This window comes from Nicotiana tomentosiformis, chromosome 3 (genome assembly GCF_000390325.3).
Source record: "Nicotiana tomentosiformis chromosome 3, ASM39032v3, whole genome shotgun sequence".
NCBI lineage: Eukaryota > Viridiplantae > Streptophyta > Magnoliopsida > Solanales > Solanaceae > Nicotiana > Nicotiana tomentosiformis.
Window position 1 is genome coordinate 54900746 of NC_090814.1, and position 27171 is coordinate 54927916.

General features: G+C 35.9%; 1 long non-coding RNA gene across 1 annotated transcript; it reads right to left on the reverse strand.

The window, feature by feature from the left end:
• Positions 1–18867: 18867 nt before the first annotated feature.
• On the reverse strand, positions 18868–21350 carry LOC104112564 (uncharacterized). Its single transcript, XR_690021.4, has 2 exons — positions 20422–21350; positions 18868–19330 (listed from the first exon to the last, which is right to left on the reverse strand). It is a non-coding gene; the product is annotated as an uncharacterized lncRNA (long non-coding RNA).
• Positions 21351–27171: the final 5821 nt, after the last annotated feature.

Genomic DNA, 27171 nt, shown 5'->3' on the forward strand with positions numbered 1-27171 from the left:
TGGGTACATGGCCCATAAATACTAATTGTAAAGGTCTACCCCATCCTCAGTCCCTCCGTCACTATTTGCATGATGTCTACTAGGATTTGGATCATGATTATCACGTCATGGCCTTCTATCTCCATTGTGAAGGTCAGTGCGTGCTCCTGAAGGCTCATTTCCAGCCATGATTGAGGGTAAGTATGTACTGGGGGTACTGAGAGATGTATATTGGTGCGGGTGTTGTGGAGGTTGGTTCGATGATTGCATGGTGAATGTGTTCAAGATGATGGGGTGTTGGAGCAGGTGAGTGTTCGTGAAGGAGAGTGTCCTTATGTGTTAGAGATTTAAGAGTAATCGATTCATTGGTGTGGAATGGAAGTGTAGTAGTGTCTTTACTTGTAGTAGAGATGTTAGTGTTGGAAATGGGTATTAATGATGAAACGACAGAATGAGGGTTTATTTGAGTGGGTAATTGGTGCGGTTGATTAGATGGGAGTGGCGATGATGTAGCTATTTGTGTAGGTAGATCACGCGTCCTCTCTACATGGGCTACTAGAGGTAAAGTGTTTGGAGTGGAGGAGTTATGTGTGTGTATTGGGCCTAAGATAGTAGAGTTTATAGGCCTTATATCATGAGGGATATTGGGTTGTGTAGTATAGTTTTTCATGGCAATTTGGTTGAGGTGTCATCTGTCACACCTCCTTTTTTTCGAGGGAGCGGAGATAAGGGGTTTTTCCAATTTAAGTGACATTAATCGAAATGGGATTATTTATTTATCAGAGTCGCCACTTGGAATAATTTATGGTGTCCCAAGTCACCGGTTTATTTTAAATCCCAAATCGAGAAAATTTAACTCTATTTATGGTCCGCGAACACAGAAGACCGGGTAAAATATTCTGTTAACTCGGGAGAAGGTGTGAGGTACTCCCAAGTTTCGTGGTTTTAGCACGGTCGCTTAACTAGTAATAATTGGCCTAATTATCTGATTTATACATATTTGAAACCTTTTGTGCATTACCGCTTTTATATCGCTTTTAATATTTATGGAATTTATTTCTGGAACAAGTCACGATGTCGTACACTTGTCGTTTTGACACATTGTAAACCGCGCCACATGAAATGCACCCGCGATTTACAACATGTTTATTTTTATTGCTATTTGAAGTTATGGTTGGGTCACATGAAATGTACACCCGAATGGAATTTATGTATCGTGATCATGCCACGGGAACCGTACCCATAGTCACGATGATTATTATTAATGCGCCTAAAGCAAACTATGGTATTCATAATTCTTCCAAAACCTTGAGATTATTATGAGGCCATGAGTTATGGAAGTCAATTGTGGATGAAGTATAAAATTTAATTAAAAAGAGAGTTAACACGATCACTGATATATCTAAGAAAATAATACACACGCGAACAGAACACTTTCTTGCTCAATTTTCGACCAAAGAGACAATTCAAATTTCCCAATAGATGGATGCCCTCAGGATTATCTCTATTTAATCTAAGCTGTGGATTCCCATCAATAACAACATACTTTAGTTTCACAATCAGAACCACAATGTAACATTCATAGTGCGATAATCATCCAGGAACTATGTAGTGAATTTTAAAGGCTCATGACCGACACAAGCATAGAAAGTCAAAAACAATGAGGATTGAGTTTACTAAAAATATATATACATGGAATTATTTGAAACCACAAAAAAAAATATCTCATAAAGTACAGATCAACAATTCAAACAAGCAATCAAGATTTTTAACTAAAATAAAGCAATTAAATAATTTAGCAAAAGCAAACAAACATAATACTCAACTAATCCATAGTAAAGACAAATTGAGAATGGACCTTAACTGAAGCAACGGTTTTCTATTGAACAAAGCTTCCAACAAAATTCATACAACGACCATGACAGATCCTAGACCCAAAATTGACTTTAGACCGGAACCTCGAACTCGAACCGGAACTTGTTTGGTGCAGTAAACCAGAACAGAAATTTAGGAGAAGGAACAATGAAATCCCAGAACCAAAACCTTAGTTCTTATTCAAAGATTCTGTCCAATTCCGTCCGTTTTCTCACTGTATCGTTCTTGTTCTTTCTTTATTTTGAGTGTGTGTGTCTTTTTCCTTTAGCTTAGGAGATTCAGTCTGCCGCTGATTCTCTCGAATGTGTGCGTGAGAGCTGATGATAAGGAAATGGGGTCATTTTTCTTTTGAAGGAAGCAGCGACGTTCCTTTTTTGGTAGGGGTAGGAATTAGGTTCTTTTAGATTAGGGTTCTATTAGAATTTTATATGGTGTAGGAAAATTAATCCTAACCCTTGGATGAAAGTAGATCAATGGCTATGATTAAGGGGGTTTTAAAGTGTGAGAAAAGAATTTGGGAATAATGGGCCTGTGTCTTGCTGGGCAACCAAAATTCGAAAATGAACTCCCAATTGGCCCAAATTCAATTCTCACACATTGAACAAAAATAAAAATAAAAATACTAATACTACCAAAATATACTAATTAATCTTAGTTAATAAGAATAAACTATTAAAGTGAACTATAGATTAAAAATAAAAATATTTTTGGTATTTTTTAAATATTATAAATATCATAAAATACTAATAAGCTAACAAAAATATATAATAAGAAAAGAAATATTATAAAATTATTTTTGTATTTTTAAATTTATGTTTTAAAATTAAAATTAAAAGTTGACTAAAATCCTATAAAAAAATAAAAAATAAACAAATATTTTTTGAAATACTTCTTTTAAAAGTTGCGCGGGTCAAAAATTACGTGCTTACATCATCGAGTTATGCAACGTCAGGTTACTGTGTCACATGGCTTGTAGTTGTGGTTGAATGATTCGACGTGGAGGAGGGATTTGTTTCCTGGTGTACAATTGGATGATGAGGTGAGTCTATGCCTACTTTGGTTAGACCAATATTTATGTGGGCTTTTTGTGTGATATATGTATTGGGCTGGTTTATTGTGTCCTTGGGCTGAGTAGCGTTGAGTTTGAGTCCAGCATGGTGGTATCCTCAACTTGCTCTATTAACTCTAATGTTGAATTAGTAAAAACAATTGGGGGGGGGGGGGGGGGAGGGGAGTAGCAATGTCTTATCCTTTGGTTGAGGTAGTAGGGTTTGGGAGTTGCTCGTTTGAGGACATACCTATGGGGTCCAGTGTAGTAGCCTTCATAGCATTGATGTGTGTTGAGTAGTCCGTGATTGGTGGTTCTATGTTACATGGAGGCGTGGGGCCTTTCCCACCAGGCGGATTTTTGTATTTATTTTTTGATGGAAAACTTACTATTTTCCATTCGCTGGTGGTTGGTGATTGCTTATGAGGGTGTTCCTTTGCTTGAAGTAACTAAGTAAGAGTGTTGGAATCTGTGGGTGGAGATGGGTGAGCGTGGAATGTTTTTTGTTCTCCAGTATTATTTTAAACGTGCATAGTGTTTTGTTGTGACCAAGCCTTCCACATATGGTGCATAGCATGTTGAGACCTTTGTATAGAATTTGTTGTCGGTGCATACCAATGAAAACATGTATTTTCAATGGTTGTTCCAACGGTACTTCAATACATATTCTTGCATATCTTCCCCTAGTGGTAGCCGACGTACAAGTATCAATCTTTAGATGGGTACCAATTTTGGATCCAACTCTTTGTAGGATGTCAAAATCATAAAACTCGGTGGGTAACTCAGGTAATCGTATCCAAATTGCTAAATAAGTGAGTTGTGTATTGAAGGCGATGAATTTAGGTTCCCATTTGCGTACTGAAAGGAAATGATTAAATATAAACCAAGGTTTTTCACGGATTGCTTTATTCATATTGTCTTCCTTTTGGAATTTTATGAGGAAGAAGTCTGATCCCAAATCGATTAGTGGTAATTCTTCTGTAGGTTGCCATAGTGTAGGTAATTTGGTATGTAGTGTTTGATGTCCCACTTTTCTACCAAACACTTTAACTATCACTGAAAATTTCCAAGCAGAATATAGTCTAGTTTTATCAGAGGACATTAAAGGGATAAATGTGTCGTGTTGGTAGTCGTTTGTGGTTTCATCAGAGAAATCAATGTGTGAGTGAGTTATGTGACAAGTGCTCTGTAAATGGTGGAATTGGTTGTGTGAAAGCAGTGTGTGCTTGAAGGATTGTTTCGTGTTTGTGGAGGCATTGTTGTGTATCGTGGGTGGATCAATGTGCATGGTACTCAAATCAGGTGGTTCAGGCGGAGAGATGGTGATGGTTATTTTCACGGTGGAGTTTGGTTAGTGTTTTAGAAAAGGAAAAATAATTTTTTTTAGAGAGAAGGGAGAGCTTACTCTAACCCCTCGTTTCCAATGATTAACATCTTTCACTAGTTTCGAAATGAGCTCAAAAGGGGTAAAACAATCGCGCTGGAATACAACTATTGAGTCAACCAAAACTATATTTGCATTACCCTGTTTTCGCATAATGTCTCATGTGGTCTTGATGTGCATGGTCATCCTCTCAGTAACCGTGACGCGAGCTAAACAATATCCCTTTTTGTTCCGATTAACTTTTAAGCACTGAAATTGATTTAATAAAGAATAGTGGCGGACGTAAAATTTTATTCACGCAGAATCAATAAAGAGAATTTTTATGTTGATTTTTTTCTTTTTCCAATAATCCCCATGAATTTTTTTCATTTTGAGACGATCTTAAATACATAAAATAAACACTAAACTCGACTTTATGACATATAAAACAATTAAAAGACATAAAACAACAATAAATACACCAGTTTGCACATACAAGTAACTTTTAAATGTTATTATTTACAAATAACAAATAATATAACATAAATTGTAGTAATAAAACTTAAAATACTCCATATGACACAAATAATGTAAGTTTTGAACCGTTACTGGTGTGGTTCTCTCTTAAACAGGAATTGTTTCCAAAATGATCCCGCTTGACCACTGAGCTGACCTTCATCGTTGCATCACGTGTTCATTTGTCTTAAATATACGTTTTGCAAGTCTAATTTACATATGCAAGCAATATAATTTTTCGACGAATCGGATTCAGTTGAACCCGCTTGCTCTAATGTGGGTCTGCCCCTAATAAAGAAGTAATTACGTGTTTAGTTAATAGTGTTAAAGCTGATAATAAACAACTAAGTGTTCGGTAAAAAGGTGTTGAAAAGCACGTTTTAATGTTAAATTAACTTAAATGTCCTTAATGATGTCTACACTAATAAGGACGTGATTTTTTACAAGATTTTAAATTGCAAATTGATTCAGATACGAAATAATTTATGTCTCAATTTATTTCTAATACAAAATTTATTAAATATGATTATTTTTTTTATAAAAATAAATTATTTTATAATAAACTGAAATATAATTATGAGTTACCAGTTGAAATAGTTAAATCTAAGTCTCTCATAATATAGAGAAAACTAAAAATTGAGGAAAACAAACATCAAACTTCAGTATGTAAATCACGGTTCTTTCTTACTTAACACTTGCAAACGAATTTTATAAAGTCAAGAAGATAAAAGAAGAGTGTTTTATAAAAGAGAAAGCTTTCTCACTTTTTACCTGGAAGAGTTTCAAAATCTCGGTGAGTTGCTGGATTTTAAGAGAAGTCGTAAAAGAAGTGAGGGTCAAACCTAAAGAGTATAAGCTGAAAAATTATAAATTGAGGATAACTAAACTTATGATTTATGACTTATTTTAGCTCGTAAGCACTTTTAATTTTATCAAACGTATAATTAAGCCAAAAAGTACTAATAAGCTGGTCTCTTAGCCAAACACCCTTTGTGTGTCAAGTACACCGACCTCACAGGGATACCCACATATGGTTTTCTTATAGCCGGTTTGGTCAAGCTTCTCAAGAGGCCAAAAGTGTTTTTTTTCAAAAGCGCTTTTTTTTTCCTAACTTGAGGTGTTTGGCCAAGCTTTTTTTTGGGGAAAAACGTGCTTTTGGGAAGAAGCAGAAAAAAGTAGCTTCTTCCCAAGAACAGAAGCAGAAGCATTTTTGACTTTTCTTCTTACCAAAAATACCCTTAACAAAATATAGTATATACCAAAATAACCATTAAACATAATACTTAGGATATTAATGTATAAATATTTCTTATTATTTTTAGGATAACTTTCTAATATATAGTAACTTTAGGGGTGAATGCTTTTATATTTGTTGAATGATTTTTAATATATTTAACTTATATTAAAAGAATTAAGTACTTTTAAATTTTATTTTCATATTTTACTTAAATAAAATAAAAAACTTTAATTATTGCATGTAATAACAAATTTTTAAGATTATTTATTTACTTATAATATTTACTATTAAGTAAATCTATTTATATCCTTATTCGTAATTTGATAATTAAAAGCACTTTCTAAAAAGCTTGGCCAAACACAAACTATTGTTCAAAAGTACTTTTCAGAGTGATTAGCCAACACAAACTGTTTCTCTCCAAAAGTACTTTTTTTCAAAAGCACTTTTGAAAAAAATACTTTTCAAAATAAGCCGATTTCTCCAGTTTGGCCAAACATGCTATTAGTCTAATCCTCCCTTTTAAGAAGACACAATTTCCGCAAAATTGCACCAGTTGTCCCCTAAGAGACCAATCTTTAAATATTGTCCTTGTCTTTTACTTGAGTGTGAGGATAGGCTTCTTCACCAAGAACATCATAATTCTTCAATATTGAAAACTTAAAATTCTTGTGTGGAGGTAAAAACTAGAAGTTAATGATTGATTATTGTTAAAATCATTGAGTATTGATAATTTGTGCTTAAATTTTTAGTTCAAACACTAATTTAGTGATTTACTTTAAAAATCTCAAAACTTTATTGTTGGCCTTCGGTAAGTGTTGAAGAAGACAATTGCTGATTGGGGATCGTCTGTGTTGGTATTTGGAGATTTTGTTTCAACTTTGAGATTATTTAGAGCAGATATGGGGTAGTTTGACTGGAATTGAAACTGCAATTCGAACAACACTTTGTTGAGCAACACAAATAAATTGTGCCAATCGGGTAGATTTTGATGAATAATTGAATAGATAGGTCAATTGCAAATAACATAAAGTCAAGCCAATATGATATAATTTGGTGAAACAAGCAAAACATTATGTCAATCGGGTAGAGTTTATGAATAATTTACCAAATGTATAGAATGCACATAATTCAAAGTCATGCCAATATGGTAGGGTTTGGTGAACAATTGAACAATCACAAAGTCATGTCAAGAGGGTAGAGTTTCTGAAAAATTAGCAATATAGATAAAGTAAATATAGCATAAACTCTACCAATCCGATAGAGAAATTCCTGACAAGCAATAAATGGTCATTTTTTAAATACATTAAAAAGATGGAGATAATATTTAAAGACCAGCCCCTTGTAGGGTCATTCCTGTCAATCACCTCATAATTACATAGTATATCAGCCGACCAAGAACTACAACTAAAAAGGTCTCATATTTTGGATCTTACCCGATTGGGCCCATATTGTATATATTTTACTACAAAGAATTCGGGGGATTTGCACCCGTACCCTATATTTGTGCCACCTTTTAACCTGTACCCTATTTTTGATAATTATTGATTTGGTAGTCAGTTGATAAAAAAATCCGTAATAATATGACAATTACACCCCCTGATAGTATTAGCACTAGCATGCTACTTTGGAGATGACCTTATTCGCATTAGCATACTATAAAACAAGCCCTGATAAACGTAGCAGCATGCTAACATTTGGACTTTGGAGATGACGTTGTTTTACATTACCAGGGGTTATTCATTAGCATGTGAGATGGTGTAAAACTTCAACCAATTACAGTAACAGTTGAAGTTATTTTCCATTGAAGCTAAAATTTTATATTAATGCATGCTGAGGTTATTTATCCTGCAGACAACAGTTTTGTCATGAGTTTTATCCAAAACTTCAGTCTAAACATGCTGAAGTTATTTAGTTCATTTGCTAAAATTTCAGACTAAACATGCTGAAGTTATTTAGTTCATTTGCTAAAACTTCAGTTTAAACATGCTGAAGTTATTTAGTTCATTTGCGAAAACTTCAGACTAAACATGCTTAAGTTTTTGTCTTGCAATATGTAATTTTCTAATGAGTTTTTGCTAATGCATGCTGAAATTATTTAGTTCATTTGCTAAAATTTCAGACTAAACATGCTTAAGTTATTTAGTTCATTTGCGAAAATTTCAGACTAAACATGCCTAAGTTTTTGTCTTGCAATACAGACTAAATATACTTAAGTTATTTAGTTCATTTGCTAAAATTTCAGACTAAACATGCTGAAGTTATTTAGTTCATTTGCAAAAACTTTAGACTAAACATGCTTAAGTCTTTGTCTTGCAATATGTAATTTTCTAATGAGTTTTTGCTAATGCATGCTGAAATTATTTAGTTCATTTGCTAAAATTTCAGACTAAACATACTTAAGTTATTTAGTCCATTTTCTAAAACTTTAGACTTATCATGCTTAAGTTATTTAGTTCATTTGCTAAAATTTCAGACTAAACATGCTTAAGTTATTTAGTTCATTTGCTAAAACTTCATGCCAAAACATACTGAAGTGTTGTCCTGCAATATACAATTTTGTCAATAGTCCTGAAGGGCAAAATCATCTTTTTAAAACGCTTTTAACAAAAAAATGGGTACGAATGCAAACGGAAAAACAAAACGGGTATAAGTTAAAAGGGAGCGACCAAATAGGACGCCCCATACAATTTTTACAAAAAAATCATATTGTCCAAATCCTAAGCTTACACATCTTTACTCTTCTCTTCTTCTTATTCTCTCCACTCCACTGGCCACATCTTCTAGGTTTGTCACGAAGTCAAGATTTTGATAGCCAAATAAAACATAGGTTGGGGAATTGGAAGCTTTTCATATCTGAAATTTTATGAAAAATTGTGCTCAAATTTGAAAAGATGATGTTAAAATTAGGAAGCTTAATTCTAGAGATTTGGTTCAATTGGGACTAGCTTGCAACTATTTCAGAACGAATTTGGTGACGTAAAATTGAGAGAAGATGAACTTAGTTCTTGATTTTTGTTGAAGTCTCTTCAAGATTGAATTTCTAGGTATATATGGTGTAACGACCCGACCGGTCATTTTGAGCTCTAGCGCGTCGTTCGGCTGTTTGAGACCTTGAGCAGCTTCACTTCAGGTATTACGATTTGTACGCGTGGTCGAAATTGAATTTCGGAAAGTTCGGAGTTGATTTGGAAAGAAAGTTCTCATTTCGGAAGCTAAGTTGGAGAAATTTACTAAGGTGTGATTTTTGAGTAAACAACCTCGAAATCAGATTTTAAAGTTCCAACAAGTTCGTGTGATGATTTTGGACTTGGGCGTATGTCCGGATCGGGTTTTGGATGACCCGGGAGCGTTTTGGCGCCTATTGTGGAAAGTTGGCATTTTGGAAGGATTTAATAAATTTGGGTTGAAGTGTATTTCAATGTTATCGATGTACGTTTGGGATTCTGAGCCTGGGAATAGCTCCATATGGTGATTCTGGACTTAGGGGCGCGTCCGGAAGTGGATTTGGAGGCCCGTAGTTCATTTTAGGGTCATTTGGCAAAAGTTGAAAATTTGAAGTTTTTTTGGAAAGTTTGACCGAAGCTGGACTTTTTGATATTGGATTCGGATTCCGACTCTGGAAGTTGGAGTAGGTTCGTAATGTCATTTAATATTTGCACGCATAATTTGGCGTCATTCCGAGTTGATTTGATAGGAATCGGACGTGCGGGAGTATTTTTAGAAGTTTTTGAGTTCATGAGTTAATCTATGCGTTTTGGCGTCCGATTCGTGGATTTTGATGTTATTTCAGTGTTTCGATTGCTCGAGCGAGTTTGTATGATGTTGTTAGACTTTTGTGGGTGTTTGGTGTGGAGCCCCGAGGGCTCGGGTGAGTTTCGGACGTTCGGGAGGATGAGAAAAACTTCAGTTTTTCTGGTATTTCTTGGCAGCTGTTGCAGGTCTCGCAAATACGAGAATTTGTTCGCATTTGCGAACCTCGCATTTACAAAGAAGCCTGATCTGGGCATAGCTCGCATTTGCGAGGAAGGAGTTCACATTTGCGAGGGTGGGAAATTTCTGTGGGGTTCGCATTTGCGAAGATTTTGGTCGCAAATGCGACCTTGGCAGGGGTGGCTCTCCTTCGCATTTGTGATGCTTTTGTCGCAATTGCGACCATCACATTTGCGAACTAGATGTCGCAAATGCGACGTCTGCCACTGGAGCAAGGGCTTTTATTTCGGGACGTAGCTCATTTCTCTCATTTCCCACTTGAACTTAGGCGATTTTTGAGAGCATCTTGAGAGAGGTTCCATCAACATTAAAGAGGTAAGTGATTCCCGTGTATTTTGAGTTAAATACTTGGATTATACATAGATTTTAACATAGAAATTCATGAAAATTTGTAGAAATTTGGAGTTTTGGTGGAAAACCTAGAAATTGGTATTTTAGGATTTTGACCACGAATTTGGACATGAAATTGAGAATAAATTATATATTTGAGTTTGTGAGGTTATGGGTAATGGTTATCTTCAAAAAAATTCAGAATTCGGGCACGTGGGTCCGAGGGTGATTTTTATCGACTTTTCGAACGGAGTTGGAAATTGTTGTAAATTGGATTATATGAGTATTAGAGTATATATTTATGAATTTGCACATTTATGTTTTGGAGAGTTGGGCTTCGATTGGAGTTGTTGGAAAGGTTTTTACTTACTTCATGTTGTTGAGTTTAGAGTCGTTCTATACAATCCATGCTTAATTATATTATCGATATTTTATTGTTAGCCCATAGTAAATGTCGGCGTCGACCCCTCGTCACTACTTCTTCGAGGTTATACTGGATACTTATTGGGTACGCGTTGATTTACGTACTCATACTACACTTAATACATATTTTTGTGCAGGTACATATATGTCTAGTGGCCTTGTGGGTGCAGAGGTATGGTTAATGCGGGGGCTTAGGCGAGCTGCATTTTATATTACGATCCACAATCAGTAGAGTCTCCATCAGAGTTATTTATATCTTTCCTGTCTAATTTATATTCCGGACAAATGCTGTATTTTATTTTTACTCACTAGTAAATGCTCATGCACCCGTGACACCGGGTTTCTAGAATGGTTATGGGTTGTTGAGTATTTTAGTTGCGAAAATATTATCATTTACTCCGTAAGTTCTATTTTTTACTATTTAATCGAAGGAAATTACGATTTAAAAATACTAAAAAATGAGTAATTAAGTTAATCAATTATTGTTGGCTTGCCTAACAGTGGTGTTAGGCGCTATCACGGCCTTTAATGGATTTTGGGTCGTGAGAACATGGTATCAGAGCACTAGGTTCACTTAGGTCTCATGAGTCATGAGCGAGTCTAGTAGAGTCTTGCGAATCAGTACGGAGACGTCTGTACTTATCTTCGAGAGGCTACCGGGCTGTTAGGAACACTTCCCTTCTTGATTCCTCATTTTGCGATTCGATTCCTTTGAGGCTTGTGCTTTTATTTCTTTCCTATTTAATCTTATGCGACATGAAGCGCTGGTTATCTATTGGGAATCGAGGAATTTTAATGGTACTACAGATGTGGTGCAGGATGTTTCTCCATGCGTAATTTCTTGGGCTTTGGTCGTCGCTTTGTGGAAGGTTGTCCTGTTGTTTCAGCTCAGTATCAGTAATTCCTATGGTTTTGAAGTTGGGACCTAGTTGTTATGATGATTCATGAGTTGTTATCGCATAGTATTGATGTAATGGTAAAATGCTTGTCTATGTGTCAGGGGCAGTGAATAAATTGAAAGGAGGTTTTTCTCAGTGCAGGATTCAGAGGTTCAGCATTTTATTTCCAGTGGAGGAAAGGCAATCGGACTATGAACATTCGGGGTTGGGTTGATGGAGTAATGAGACATGGTATTTTTGAGCATGGCGAAATTTTCATCTGTGGTGTGGCGTCGTTGTCCTTGTTGAATGTGTTAAGTTCGCCGGTGTTATGATTTTCTTCAATTCGCCTTCGGGGTACGGTATGGTGGAATGGTGTCGGGGAAGCGGCTGTCAGAGATCGCGATGTGCTGTGGTTCATAATCGAATCGGTGTTCCTAATATTGGTGGCTCGAGAAAGGTGATCTTCCGGGAGGTTTAAAGTTGGTAGCGATCTATTAATCCAGGTGCTACAGAGATGGATTTTGATGTAAGGCAACAACTGGGCAGCGAAGGATGAGGAAGGACATGGCAGAAGGGAGTCTCGCGGTGGTTGAATTACTAGTAGGTTAAGTATGAAAAGCAGAAGTCGGGAAGTTGCCTAAAGGAGAGGGTTTGACGAAAGTGGGAGTGGCAGAGTAACATATGGGTTCTGTGGTAGGATAGTTGCACGCCTTGAGGAAAGTTTAGAGTGATTTGGGATTCATGGTGGACAGTGACTAGGTTTACGGGCTTAATTTGGAATATTGGCTGCTATACGGAGGAAGGTTGGATACGACGGAAATGAGTTGCTTGATATGAAGAAGGATACAACATGACTTTGGATTGGAATGTATTGACGCACCTTTAGTTGGTGTCCATGAGGAGTGAACGGTCTTGTACAAACCGGTGAATGAGCACATGCTCAGGATGGTTTAAGGATTTTATAGTAATTGTACTCAGTGCAGCGTTGTTGGAAGGTGTCGGCAAGGACTTTCCACAGGTGGGTTATCTCCTGTGAGCATGCTAGTGATTTAGAGTGTTCATAAAATGTGTAACAGAAAGATTTTGAGGAATTTGGCGGGTCGATTGCGCGAGGTCATGTCAGTGGGGAAGAAGGAATCTTGGTGGGTTCCAGGGCTATGTAATTGTAGCTTCAGGCTAAGTGGGAGAGCACCACCGTCTACGATTGGATTGCATGGTTGTCTACTTGTGAGGTTTCTAGTTATCAGCATATTGGTAGGTTATTACGGCTAAGGAAAGAGAACATCAGTGGTAATTCGAGCAAAGGATTTGGGGGAAATGTGTACTATATTTGTCCTTAATCGATTCATGTTCAGTCTTTGGGAAGACTCAGGATTTATGCTTCGTGTAGATGTGATGTACAAGAAAGGTGATTCAGTCGGGTGCTTCTTTGAGAGGGCGTTCATGTGCTAGCAGAGCCTTGGAGTTTGATCATATTCGGGGACAAGTCAGAGTGGGTGACTCTCAACAATGGTCCTAGTGCGGTTCCTAAGGATTTTGAGTCCGTAGTATGGTTAAGTATCGAGCATTGCAGCAGATTACGAAAAGGGGCTTGGAGTGTTCTATGTTATCATCGGTCTGCGGTGCAGCACTGGAGGAATGGGAGAAAATAACTCTGGATTCATAAAGGAAATATCAGAATGGGTGTACCGGTTGAAGATGCGAATGTGCGCACAAGGAGGGTATGAGATGGTTTGTGGGTTTTGAGACAACGTGGTCTCGTGAAATAGGGTCCTTCTGGATGAGTGCGAATTAGGTTCGTCATTTCTTGAATGAAGATATTATTATTCCTAAGGCATGTCCGGAGTAAATTAGAAGAAGTCGGATCGGTTAGCAATGATTGAATTGGCATTATGTGGCAACGATCAGTCCTTCAACGTGTTAAGTTTTACAGGTGGTTGTGGCGGTACATGCGAGGCTTGACGGCCACCGTAATTGATTTTACTTGGAGGCATTCGATTTATTATGGTCTGTTATGTGTAGATGGATCCCAGAAGGGTTATGGTGGTTTAGACCACTACTTGAGGTTTGTAGTTTTTTCCGTTATGGGAATTCAGACACGTGTTGCAATGGTTCTCTTGAAATGAGTAAAGTAAAAGGTTTCTATATGATGAAATGTGTATCCTATTAGTGGTTCAGGAGTTATGATAAAATTCTTGGGTTCTCGCGTATTTGTAAGGTAGGTGCGGTAAGCGACATGAAATTTAAAAGTTGAGGATCAAGGTTGCAGTTCGGTGTTGACAGGGATGTCACGAGCTCGGATGAACAGGGAAGGATTCAGATGTTTAGAGTAAGCTGATATCGTCTTTAGCGTCACCTGGGATCGGTGTCCTACGTGAGAGGCTTTATGTACTCATTTGCGGATTTTTGATTTGCCCTACAATATTAGTATGGCCGGTGGTATGGATGTGTAGACTTGTTACCCGGTGTGGAAGGTCGGGGGAGCGTATTCCGCAAAAAAATTGTATAAGTGTGACATGTAGTCACTTGATTGATTAAATATTGAAACCAAATGTGGAGATTTTTGTACTATCCCTAATATGAGGGTTTAGGCCTGAAAAGGTGCTCTATTCAGTTGGTTGTGAATTGTGGAAGTTTGTTCCGGATTCGACGGTTATTCTTGCGTGTCATGGGAAAAGGGTCATTGTGGATCCTTGAGAGGTTATTTGCCCAAGCATGGTATGATCAGAATCAGTTTGAGGTCCGTTGATGGGTCCAAATGTGGATGTGTACTCTACACCAGCCTGGGTGTGTTCATTCAGCATATCATTCCTTATGGAAGAGTATTCGGGCGTGGGATGTTAATTTCGTCGCCAGCTATTTCATGTAATACTCTATGGTGCCATGTGAGTTGTGAGACGGCTTGATTATTTGTACAATGTGTTGATGTCCCGCGTAGTGGTGGTGTTATGTGAGCAGGATGGCTCTCGAGATGCAGATCATATATCGCACCTTAGTTGTGCTTAAGTTTTATAGCGTATGACGCTACCCGTCTCCCCAGAATTTGTATTATGCACTTGGTGTGCTTATGGTTGATATTCGGGCATTTCGTGAGTATAAGCATTACGGCTATATGCGTGTCTTCTTTAGATTATTATGTGTGGATCGGGTGGCACGCCGCCACGGGTATCATGGTTGGATCGGGTTGCACGCCGTAACGGTATCATGCGTGGATCGGGTTGCACGCCGCATCTGCTTGATGTTGAGTACAGTTTCCCATAGCTATTCTTGTGTGTTTTGTGTCTCATTTCTGAGGAAGGTTCATAACATCTTTTCGGTGATTAAATTAGTTACGTGGGTTGAGTATTTCTTTCCAGAGTTCGTTTTCCTTATGTATCACATTCGAGTTTGTAGCTTGTGGGCACATTGTGGCATATGAGAATTTTGGCAGTATCTGAGGTGGCTTATTGCCTGAGCAGCTTATACTGGATGAGACGATATTATAAGATATGGGATCAGTGCGATCAAATTTATATGAAGCATATTAAAGAGCAAATATCGTTATTTGGTTCATAATGAGGTAATGGTTCTTGTCAAGAGGAGAAACTCAATGATTTGTTGACACGACAGTTGGTTATGAATCTTTACACCTCTTCCGTTGTGGAAGCATTGCAAGAGTTGAAACATGACTTATATATGTCATGAGGAGTGTTGTGGGCATCAGATTCGTGGAACGTCGGCTATTGTTATCAGAGGATGTTATTATGGTCATGAGAATTATACGGTGCATGGTGTGAATTTAGAAAAGCTATGCAATCATGTATTGGTGCATCGGGTAGTGATTGATACGGTGTCCGTATGTTGGAAACAGGCCTGGTGGAGAATTCTGGATGTTGGAATTTGGCACTAAGGCTTATTTGACTAAATAAAAGGGAGGATCTTCAGACTGGCTCAAGCTAATGTGCTCAACTGGGTTGTGGTAGCACGGGTAGGTGCACGGGGTGTTAAACAGTGATTTCGTACAACTCCAGAGCAGTTCTTAGCACATTCGAGGACGAACGTATGTTTAAGTGGGAGAGAATGTAATGACCCGACCGGTCGTTTTGAGCTCTAGCGCGTCGTTTGGCAGTTTGAGGCCTTGAGCAGCTTCACTTCAGGTATTACGACTTGTACGCGTGGTTAGAATTGAATTTCGGGAAGTTCAGAGTTGATTTGGAAAGAAAATTCTCATTTCGGAAGCTTTAAGTTGGAGGAATTTACTAAGGTGTAATTTTTTAGTAAACGATCTCGGAATCGGGATTTTAAAGTTCCAACAGGTTCGTATGATGATTTTGGACTAGGGCGTATGTCCGGATCGGGTTTTGGATGATCCGGGAGTGTTTCGACGCCTATTGTGGAAAGTTGGCATTTCGAAAGAATTTCATAAATTTGGGTTGAAGTGTATTTCAATGCTATCGATGTCCATTTGGGATTCCAAGCCTGGGAATAGCTCTGTATGGTAATTCTAGATTTAGAGGGGCACCCAAAAGTAGATTTGGAGGTTCGTAGGTCATTTTAGGGTCATTTGGCGAAAGTTGAAAATTTGACGTGTTTTTGAAAAGTTTGACCGAGGGTAAAAATTTTGATATTGGGTTCGGATTCCGGTTTCGGAAGTTGGAGTAGGTTCGTAATGTCATTTAAGACTTGCACGCAAAATTTGACGTCATTCCGAGTTGATTTGATAGGAATCGGATGCGCGGGGAGTATTTTTAGAAGTTTTTGAGTTCATGAGTTAATCCATGCGTTTTGGCGTCCGATTCGTGGGTTTTGATGTTATTTCAGTGTTTCGATCGCTCGAGCGAGTTTGTATGATGTTGTTAGACTTGTGTGGGTATTTGGTGTGGAGCCCCAAGGGCTCGGGTGAGTTTCGGACGTTCGGGAGGATGAGAAAAATTTTAGTTTTTTTGGTGTTTCTTGGCAACTGTTGCAGGTCTCGCGAATTTGTTCGCCTTTGCAAACCTCGCATTTGCGAGAAAGGCTTCACATTTGCGAGAAAGGCTTCGCATTTGCGAAGAAGCGTGATTTGGACATAGAGCGCATTTGCGAGGAAGGAGTTCACATTTGCGAGGGTGAGAAATTTCTGAGGGGTTCGCATTTGCGAAGATTTTGGTCGCAAATGCGACCTTGGTAGGGGTGGCTCTCCTTTGCATTTGCGATGCTTTTATTGCAATTGCGACCATCGCATTTGCAAACCAGATGTCGCAAATGCGACGTTTGCGACTGGAGCAAGGGCATTTATTTCGGGACTTAACTCATTTCCCACTCGGACTTAGGCGATTTTTGAGAGCATCTTGAGAGGGTTCCATCAACATTAAAGAGGTAAGTGATTCCCGTGTATTTTGAGTTAAATACTTGGATTATATATAGATTTTAACATGAAAATTTGTAGAAATTTGGGATTTTGGTGGAAAACCTAGAAATTAGTATTTTAGGATTTTGACCACGAATTTGGACATGAAATTGAGAATAAATTATATATTTGAGTTCGTGAGGTTATGGGTAATGGTTATCTTCGAAAATTTTCGAAATCCGAGCACGTGGGCCGAGGGTGATTTTTATCGACTTTTCGAACAGAGTTGAAAATTGTTATAAATTGGATTATAATGAGTATTAGAGTATATATTTATGAATTTGTACATTTATTGACTAGTTTTGGAGCGTTGGGCTTTAGTTGGAGCTGTTGGAAAGGTTTTTGGAACCAGTTATGGAATTTCGGAACGAGGTAAGTCTTCTTTCTAACCTTGTAAGAGGGAATTAACCCCATAGGTGAATCAAATCATTATGTGCTTCTATTTGTGGGGGCTACGTACGCACGGGGTGACGAGAGTCTGTGCGTAGCTACTATTATGCTTATGTCCGGGTAGTCTAGGACCCATATCATGTTGTACTTGCGATGTTTGCCCCCTACTTGTTAATTTAATTATTTAAAACACTTAGAAATTCGATAAAGGAATTGTAAAAAGGTTAAACTTCATTTACTTGACCGTTAAATGGGAATTTTTAATTCTTGGAATATTTTTCCCTTAATAAATCTTGAATTGGTTGTTTAATGTGTATTTTCTTTTGTGGAGCGAGCCAAACGCCTCGATAGCAGATAGATGCATCTATGGTTCGCAACGTTCGACCCTCGGCAGTGCACAGTTTAAATATTTATGTTGGATCGGGCCGTACGACCTCGACATGATTTGTGCATGATTGAATTGGTTGCTTTGGAATTTATAACAATTGATATTGCTTCACTGGCTTGAGATACAAATTGTTAAATGATGAAAATAATTTTTGAAATTTCCTATTAACAAAAGAATTGTTTACTTACTTCATGTTATTGATTTTACAACCATTCTATACAATCCATGCTTAATTATATTATCGATATTTATTGTTAGCCCATAGTTAGTGTCAGAGTCGACCCCTCGTCACTAATTCTTCGAGGTTAGACTGGATACTTACTGGGTACGTATTGATTTACGTACTCATACTACATTTGTTTCATATTTTTGTGCAGGTACATATATGTCTAGTGGCCTTGTGGGCGCAGAGGTGTGGTTAATGCGGGGACTTAGGCGAGCTGTATTCTATATTACGATCCGCAGCCAGCAGAGTCTCCATCAGAGTTATTTATATCTTTCCTGTCTAATTTGTATTTTGGACAGATGTTGTATTTTATTTTTACTCCCTAGTAAATGCCCATGCACCTGTAACACCGGGTTTTGGGAATGGTTATGGGTTGTTCAGTATTTTAGTTGTCAAAATATTATCATTTACTCCGTAAGTTCTATCTTTTACTATTTAATCGAAGGAAATTACGATTTGAAAATACTAAAAATGAGTAATTAAGTTAATCAATTATTGTTGGCTTGTCTGACAGCGGTGTTAGGCGCCATCACGACCTTTAATGAATTTTGGGTCGTGACATATGGTTTAGCTGAGATTTGGAGCCTATTCCAATTTCTGAGGTTTTCTGTACAAATTGAGGAAGGTTTATATTAGCAAAGAAAATTCAATGAGTGTTGATAAATATTGCTGAAATTATTTGGGTGAAGCTCGTCCTTGAGTTTGAGATCGATTTGGTGACGTTTTAGACCTATCTCATATGAAATTTCGTGAGTTGAAGTTTAAAAGAAACAAAGTCCAATTTTTGTATAAACTTTATACAATATTGTATAATTATATAAAAGTGTGTAGAATTGGCCCGGCTTTCCAACAGTTTGCATAATAGTGTATTGTATTTCACATATATTGTTTATCACAAGAAGTTACCATTTTCTGATATAGTAGATTCAACTGATTCATCCAAATCCTTAGAATTTCTTGTGCAAGTTGTGCAACCATGTCACAACAAATACCAACATTTCACATATATAGTCATCACAACAAACATTAAAATTTACCGTAAAATTCAACAAACTTTCGAACAACACCATGCTTGCTTAGCATTTGAGTGATTGTCAATACCAAGCCGGTGGCAATTACCTGATAGGCGTATCAGTTGAGTAAGAAAGTTCTATATTTTTCTTGATCAAGTGAGGGCAGGTAGCATTGGATGACTTCAGAAAAATGCTTGTAGTATTTGCAGAACCCAAGGGCTTTGCGATGTTGTAAAGCCAGAGGATATAATTGGTAGCGCAACTTTTGATCAAACCAGCTGAAAGAATGGTTAGTTGATATACCTGCACTTACAGAGAATGTAAATTCATCTTTCAATATTATAAAGCATAATTTAATGGAAATTCTTTTCAGTAAATAGCAAAGATGTAGATGTCGATGTTGCGAGAAGCATCGACAAAGCATAATCGATGAACAAAGAGTCATAAAATGCTCTCAATTCTGTTTCAGATGAAAAAGCAATACAGACAATCTCTTTGTTTCGGTTCCACTTTCTCATTTATGTTTAGTTTGACTCTTATTTCATTCTCTAATGCATTTCTTATCTATGAGTGAAGTGGAGTTAGCATTACTCATCTTCTTGCTGTTTGGCCAAGTTAAAATTTTATAATACTACTAATTATTTATCAATAAGATGTTAGTAACCACAAGCTCACCAAAAAATGCATAATCATAAAAGCAAAGTAAATCTTGTGCGAGTACCTGTAATAGCCTTATTTGGTATAGAAAATATCAGTGGTAAAGCTTCATTCTCATCGTTTTAAGGAAAGAGCATATGCTGCTTTATCTCCAAGGCTCTAACAAAGCTAGTGATTAATGATTAATAGGTAATGACTACTGTAATACATGCTGGCCTCTCTTTCAGAATTTGGGAGTTCTATTTTAAGCTAGAACCACAAAGGCAAGTTTCCATAAGCTTTCTCAAACTCCAAGATCAGTTGAAAACTTGTTGTGACAGAATAATGGCACTATTAGTCAAAGATAGCTTAAATTTCTTCTACTTCAGTCACTTCTTCTTTAATACCATCTTAACCACAGTTCAAGTACTCAGCCATATATTTGCGTGAAATGACTATCGTTCCAACTGATACATTCAAATGTGTGCTCATGGGAGGTTCAATTTTGACATTTTATATGATAAGTGAGAATCCTGATTCAGCTTGGCATTGTGACATGGGAAGATAAACTTTTAGAAGGCAATTTCACAAACACATAGCAGGCAAACTGAAAGAAAAGCTGCTAAATAAAAAACAAATTGAGATCTAGCAAACAGTTGGTGATTCCTTAAGACTTATTAAACCCAGAAGCAACGCATGAAAAAAACAGAGTGGGGGGAAGATCAAGAAATACCGTTCAAATCAATGCACCAACTTACCTGCACAAAGACCTTCAATAATCGGTGATGTCGGAAGTAGCAGCAAAATCGGTAAACTAAATCTGAAGATGAAGTGGAGAGAGAAAGAAGATGAACAGAAGCAGGCGGAAGGCAGATTAATTGCTAGTAAGTATGTACCGGGGAGTTCTTATATTGCCACCACCGGTCAAGTTGCTCTAGCTTTCAGTAAAATTTTGGAGAAACCAAAGTAGCCCTTGTATAATATTCAGCTGAACATGGACTTTAATTTGTATATCTTGCTTTTGCAATTAACACAAGAAGCAAGGAGCAACACCAAACCACCAATACTGGCTTGAATAATAACCAAATGATAATCAAAAGGCTTCGGAGGAGCTCCAATAGGCGGGAAAAATGGAACTTCTATGTGTTATAACCGTAAAAAAAGGAAGTAAAAAGCTGCACAAAGTATCATCTAAGCCGGTGACCCATTTTACATGTCAAAGATAACAGAAACACTATGAAATTTTTTTGGTGAACTTTACAATTTTTATGTCTCTAACATCAATATGGTGAAAGAAAAAAAAAAAAGGCAAAATGACCTCCGAGCCACTTACACTTGCATCCAATTATCGGTAAATGAACTTAAAATTTTTTTATTTGAACACTTCAACTTAATCATTTTCACATTAATAAACTACTTTGACCATTGACCATACTTACGTGGTGATGACATAGTTGATGCAGCAGAGATACATGCAAATCATGCTTGTAAGGCGCGTAACTATGCTAGTATTCATTTTAAGAAAAAAACTAAAACTATAAACAATAAAGAAACAAAGAAAATATAAAATCATTCACTTGCTTTCCTTACACCTTCGCTAATCCCCCGTCTTTCTTCCCCTTTTTCTTTTCCCCATTAACGTCGGTCCCTCCACCTCCCCTAATTCCCCTTTAATTTCTCCTCCTTTTTCTTTTCACGATTAATTTTTTTTTCTTATAATGAAAATTTTGTACAACTTTTTGATTTTTCAGGGATTGTGATTTTGATTGATCTTAGCAGTTAAAGATAAAAAAGTGATGATTATCAAAGGTGGTTTTGATGAGGTCACTGGTGGATTTTTTCGGGGCGAATTGATTGTGCTTCTCTCACTTGCAGATTTGGATGTTGGAGGTTTTGAGAGTTGAATTCTATCGGAATTGCCATATATCTTATGCAACTCCCCAATTTGTTTCGCCCCCAAGATCCTAGCAGGTATAGCGAATACGAATAGAAAGAAAAAAAGTTAAAATATTAAGAAATTGGTATTTTTTTTAATTGATTTGGAAGTTTTAGAATGAAGAAAGATGGAGTTCATAGTTGATTTGAGGGGGTTTTAGAGTAGATGAGGATGATGTCTATAGTGGATGAAGCATATGGTGATGGTGGGGCTGTCATGGTATAGAAAAAGAGAAAGATTTTTTTTAAAATTTTAATAAATTGGTAAAACATGACTGGGACCTGTAAATTACACTTGTCAAACAATAATAGGTTAAGAATATGACGTGTCAACTGTGTCATAGCGATTGAGGAACACGCTTAGCTGGGGCATTTATTAGTACTCATTCTGTCAAGTAAAAGTATTAAAATAGAAAACTTCTAAGTTCATTTACCGGGTTGACAATTGGGTACAAGTTTAGATGGTCAGAGGCTATTTTGCCAAGAAAAAATCCACATGCTTTTGACATTCATACCTCTGAGTTGTCTAACAAAATTCTAGATAGCACTGTAACAAGTTTAACTTATTTGAGAACTTTTACATAATAAGGAGGTTATTTTACTATCCTTAGCACATCTAAGAAACTCTAGTAAATAAAAACAGTACATTCCAACATTAGGACAAAAGTGAAATTCCTGACAAGCAGCAAGAATATGTCACACTTATATTTTATCAGCAGAAAAACTTAGATTTCCATCGTACCATAAATAGTATTTTACTTAGAGGTATGGGTTAAGCAAGAATCGATATGACAAAAAGAAGTTTCAGTAAGCACCAAGTTTTCTAATCACATCAAAATCAACAAGAAAATGAACCTCATCCTCATGCATCTTAGGACCATTGTAGTCAAGCAAGATAGGCCTACTATTTGTCCTGTTATAAGCAAAGCCAATGTGTTACATTGAAAGCTTCCTGAAATTAGGACAAAGGGCAACAAGTATTTCTTGAAGCTATATCTTTATAGAATTAATTCATTTCAAGATTCCTAAGTAAGTTCAAGTGGATTAGCTTAATCCCTTCGTAGCATAATGCTAAATTTGTCACGAATTGGCAGGGAACAGAGCAAGTTGTTCTTCCTCTTAGAAGTCTCATTCTTTAGTTAATTCTCCCTTTCATGTGAAGCAAAGATTTCAATTTCTCTACGGTAGTACCTTCATTGACTTCGGTTTCACTAATGACTAAATTGGTCATGTATATAGCCTGTTATTATTCTGTATTGCTATAGTAAACAATTAAATTTTCTGAAAAAATAAAACAGAAAGTTAGTAATACTTGTTTAACGAAATAGATTCTGAAAAACAAGAAAACAATATAGGAATAAATCGAGCCCACTGAATACACAGTGTGTCCTTAAGGAAATTATTCCCCTCAAGTACCCGAGGTGCTGGAATATATCCTCCCAGGATAGAACGATTTAACTCACCAGTGTATAGGTACCAAAACTCTAATGAACTGCGAACCACTCAATGGTCGTAAAACACACTAGAAAATATTGTGCAGAAGAAGAAGAAGAAGCTCAGAAACTTTCGTAAGGAAAGATTCTGAGATTCAAACTCTATTTATAGAGTTGATGGCAATGTTTCTGAAAAGGTTTGCAACCTTTCAGAAACAGCCATGGCTGTTGAAAAGGGGTGTTTGAAGTATTGCGGAAAAAATATATTTAAAATTATCCGGGAAAGAAAACGGGCCTGACCGAACCGGGTCGCGGGTCATGGGTTATTCTGGATTGAATTTTTCGTTAATTATTTAATTAATTAATTAAATAATTGAAAGGAATTTTGTCCAAAAAGATTAATCAATCAATCCAAATCCGTAGCCGAGCTCGGCCGAGCGACGACGGCGCGAGACTTGCCTTTTTCTTAACTCTTTAAGAGCTAGAAGAAGATCAATTGTATATATACCCATCAAAAGTCTTTTCTTCCTCCGATATGGGACAATGTCCCTTTCCCAAAGGAAACTCAAATATTGCATTTTCCCTTCATTTCTCATTCACCCTATTTAAGTTACACAAACTTAAAATCCCAATATACCTAAATGTCAGTTACTTTACTGACCAAGCAGTCCATCCAAGGGAAGACAGGAAAAACGTAATCCATAATGATGTAAACCATTTGGAAAAGATAGTTCAATAAGAAGATCAGAAGATAATTAAGGCGCCTGTGGAATACCAGTAACAACAAAATGTAATTCTTTTAATGAAAGCCAACTCTTCCCCTGGCCCTATTAGATTTGCTATTTTGTTAACGTGTGTGAATGTGCAATAACCAACATAAGTGTCCATCACAATAAGCCAATTTTCCCATTCAGCCTTGAAAATGATTGCATTCTAGAGCTTCATTATTTAAAACTTAGATTTAGAGGTTTGTCGAATGCAGTGCATTAAAAATTTTATATACCTTCTTTTTTGTTTGTACCTATGTCACCTCATTATATGAAAAATATTATTCTGATTTTCGATGTGTATAGTAATTTTACAAAACGTAGTTATCGCCTTTTTAATATCAAATTGTCTAATCAGCTAATCTTTACGACATCACACTATAAATATCTCATTTTATAATGTGCATAAGAATTCTTTCATTAGTAGAATCAATTACCAAATTAAAAGTTGAATCTAATATTTTACTTGCTAAATTCTCTAAAATAAAAATTAAAAAACAAAAAAAAAATTGACAGGTCAAACAAGATTAACATGCTAAGACTCACTTGGACTTCAAGAACTTATAGGAATATATATTTTTAAAAGTCAAATAGAAGTTCAAAGTAAGAAAATACTCTTGCAAGCTTTAATTTTTGAAATTGGGCCCGGGCTCACCACGGGCTAAGGTAACTAGTAAGTATAGATGGCCCAATAATTATATTATATGATACGAGATTTATTTTTGCAGTGTCTTTTTTTCTACATGTTTATACGTTTTGTCCAATTTAAAGGTTATTAATAAGTTTTGTATTTTAATTTATGTTCAAAATATTAATATATGGAAGTAGTTACATGACGTATGATCTTTTCTTCACTTGTTTTTATGTTATATAAGTATTTGTATTTTGTACGATCAAATGTCTCTATAAGAACATCGTTTGTTCCGATCTATTTTTGTCTTCTTAAATCGATTGACTATTATACACCTATAAAAATATTTAATATTTAAATCTTATTTGACTATAGACAAAAATTATCCAAAATATTAAACTTTCCCTCTTTTTACGTTTGAAAAATTGGCTGAATACAAAACATCACCAACTTTAACTTTTAATTTCTCATATTTCAAGTTCACACGAATTTTTGATGATTCAATTTCCTTGTTTGGACTTACAAATTTAATTAATATTATGTCTCTAAAATCACTCACTATTTGGATGCAATCACATAAAGCACATGAATCTTATTGAAATAAAAGATCTATTACTCGTAGCTTTTTTTTTATAAAGTTTCAATAACTTTAAATATTATTTTCAAACGATGTGTCTATTTGCAACTACAACCACCTGAAATGTTCTTATCTCCAATTGAAAAAACAAAGTGTTTCAAAATTCATAATGTTTAAATTGAATAATATATTATATATACACATATTGTAATATCACAATATTTCAAATAATTAGTAAAGGTAGAATAGTTTTGTTATCTAACTAAAATTTGAAAACTAACTTAGAAAATAATTTATCAACGTAGAAATTTTTTAGCAAAACACCCAACTAATATATATTTTTTTAAAAAAATTAATTGAGAACATGGGGCGCATTTGAATTTTCAATTCAATTAGTTTAAAAGCGTCTGCTATATTATAATTGATCATCCTTGATTCCTTTCGTATCTTATGCTAGCTATTTTATAAGTTTGTAATTTAGGATTTTACCTTAATTCATTAAGATAAAATCTTTTTTCTGTTTTTATGTTATTTATTTATTCTACAATTTTAATCATATTTTTGAATGAATAAAAGGTTTATTTTATCGGATAAGTGTAAAATTTTTAAAGATTCTAAAATCAACATATACTCAACTTGATTATGACTTATAGTAGTTCATAACCTTTTGTAGGGATTGAAGTTAAACTGCATAAGGTTACTCGAAAAAAAGCCACTAACTTTTTGAACACTAATCATTTGCAACACTACATGTCTTAATCATTTTCAATTAAAAATTTCAAGTGTAATATTTTTTTTATAAGTGTCACGACCCAAAATTCTCATATTCGTACCGTGATGGAGCCTAACATTTCACTTGCTAGGCAAGCCAATGTTAAAATAATATTATCTATTTTTAAAATAATTTTTGAATTTGTTAATAACAAGGAACAAATGCGGAAGTAAAGTCTAAAATATATTGAATAATCCATAAAAACAACGGTATCTAAATACCATTCCAGAATTGGTGTCACAAGCACACGAGCTTCTAGAATAAATACAAATAAAGGTCTGAATAAAATAAAGCTGTCTGGAAACAAACACACAGCTAAAGTAAAGTAGACGGGGACTTCAGAACTGCGAACGCCGTGTAGTTATACCTCAAGTCTCCTCTGAGTAGCTGAAATCCAAGCAAGTCTATGGTACGCCGCTGAGACCAATTCCAAAATCTGCACAAGAAGTACAAAGTGTAGTATCAGTACAACCGACCCCATGTACTGGTAAGTGCTGAGCCTAACCTCAACGAAGTAGTGACTAGGCTAAGGCGAGTCACTTACATTACCTGTACGCAATATTAGTAACAACAACAATAATAGAAATAAATCAGGTAACTCGTTTATAATAATTGAAGCCAACTCAGTAGTCATAATCAATTATCATTTCCATCAATTCTGTTGCAGCGTGCAACCCGCTCTCACAATATATTCACATTCAATTCTGTTGCAGCGTGCAACTCGCTCTCACAATATATTCACATTCGGTTCTGTTGCGGCGTGCAACCCGCTCCTCCAATATATTCATTTTAATCAAGTCTGTTATATATTTATTTCAATCAAGTATATATAGACTTTTTAATAAGTCTGTTGTGGCGTGCAATCCGATCCCCCAATATTGACTTTTAATAAGTCTGTTGTGGCGTGCAACCCGATCCTTCAATATGGACTTTTTAATAAGTTTGTTGCGGCGTGCAACCCGATCCTCCAATATGGACTTTTTAATAAGTCTGTTGCGGCGTGCAACCCGATCCTTCAATATATCCATTTACCAATTCTTATAGAAGAAATTTCACCAATAAATGTAATAATTAATATAAAATTATAAGACAACAAACATACAATAATTATAATTTAATTATGAAATAAACAATGACAAATAGCAAATTATTATGGAAATCAGGGAGAAAATATGCAGTTTAATATTTAATATACTAAATGTCAAATAACAATTAAAACACATAATTCAAATAGCATGTAACAATTAATGCAGAAATTAAAGAATTAATATTTGACAAAGAATAGGAGAGAAATAATTATTATAATAATTAATTTATGATTTAAAACAATTTATGATTTTTCAAGTAAGCAGGCAAACAATTAATTTGACGATGTATAGACACTCGTCACCCC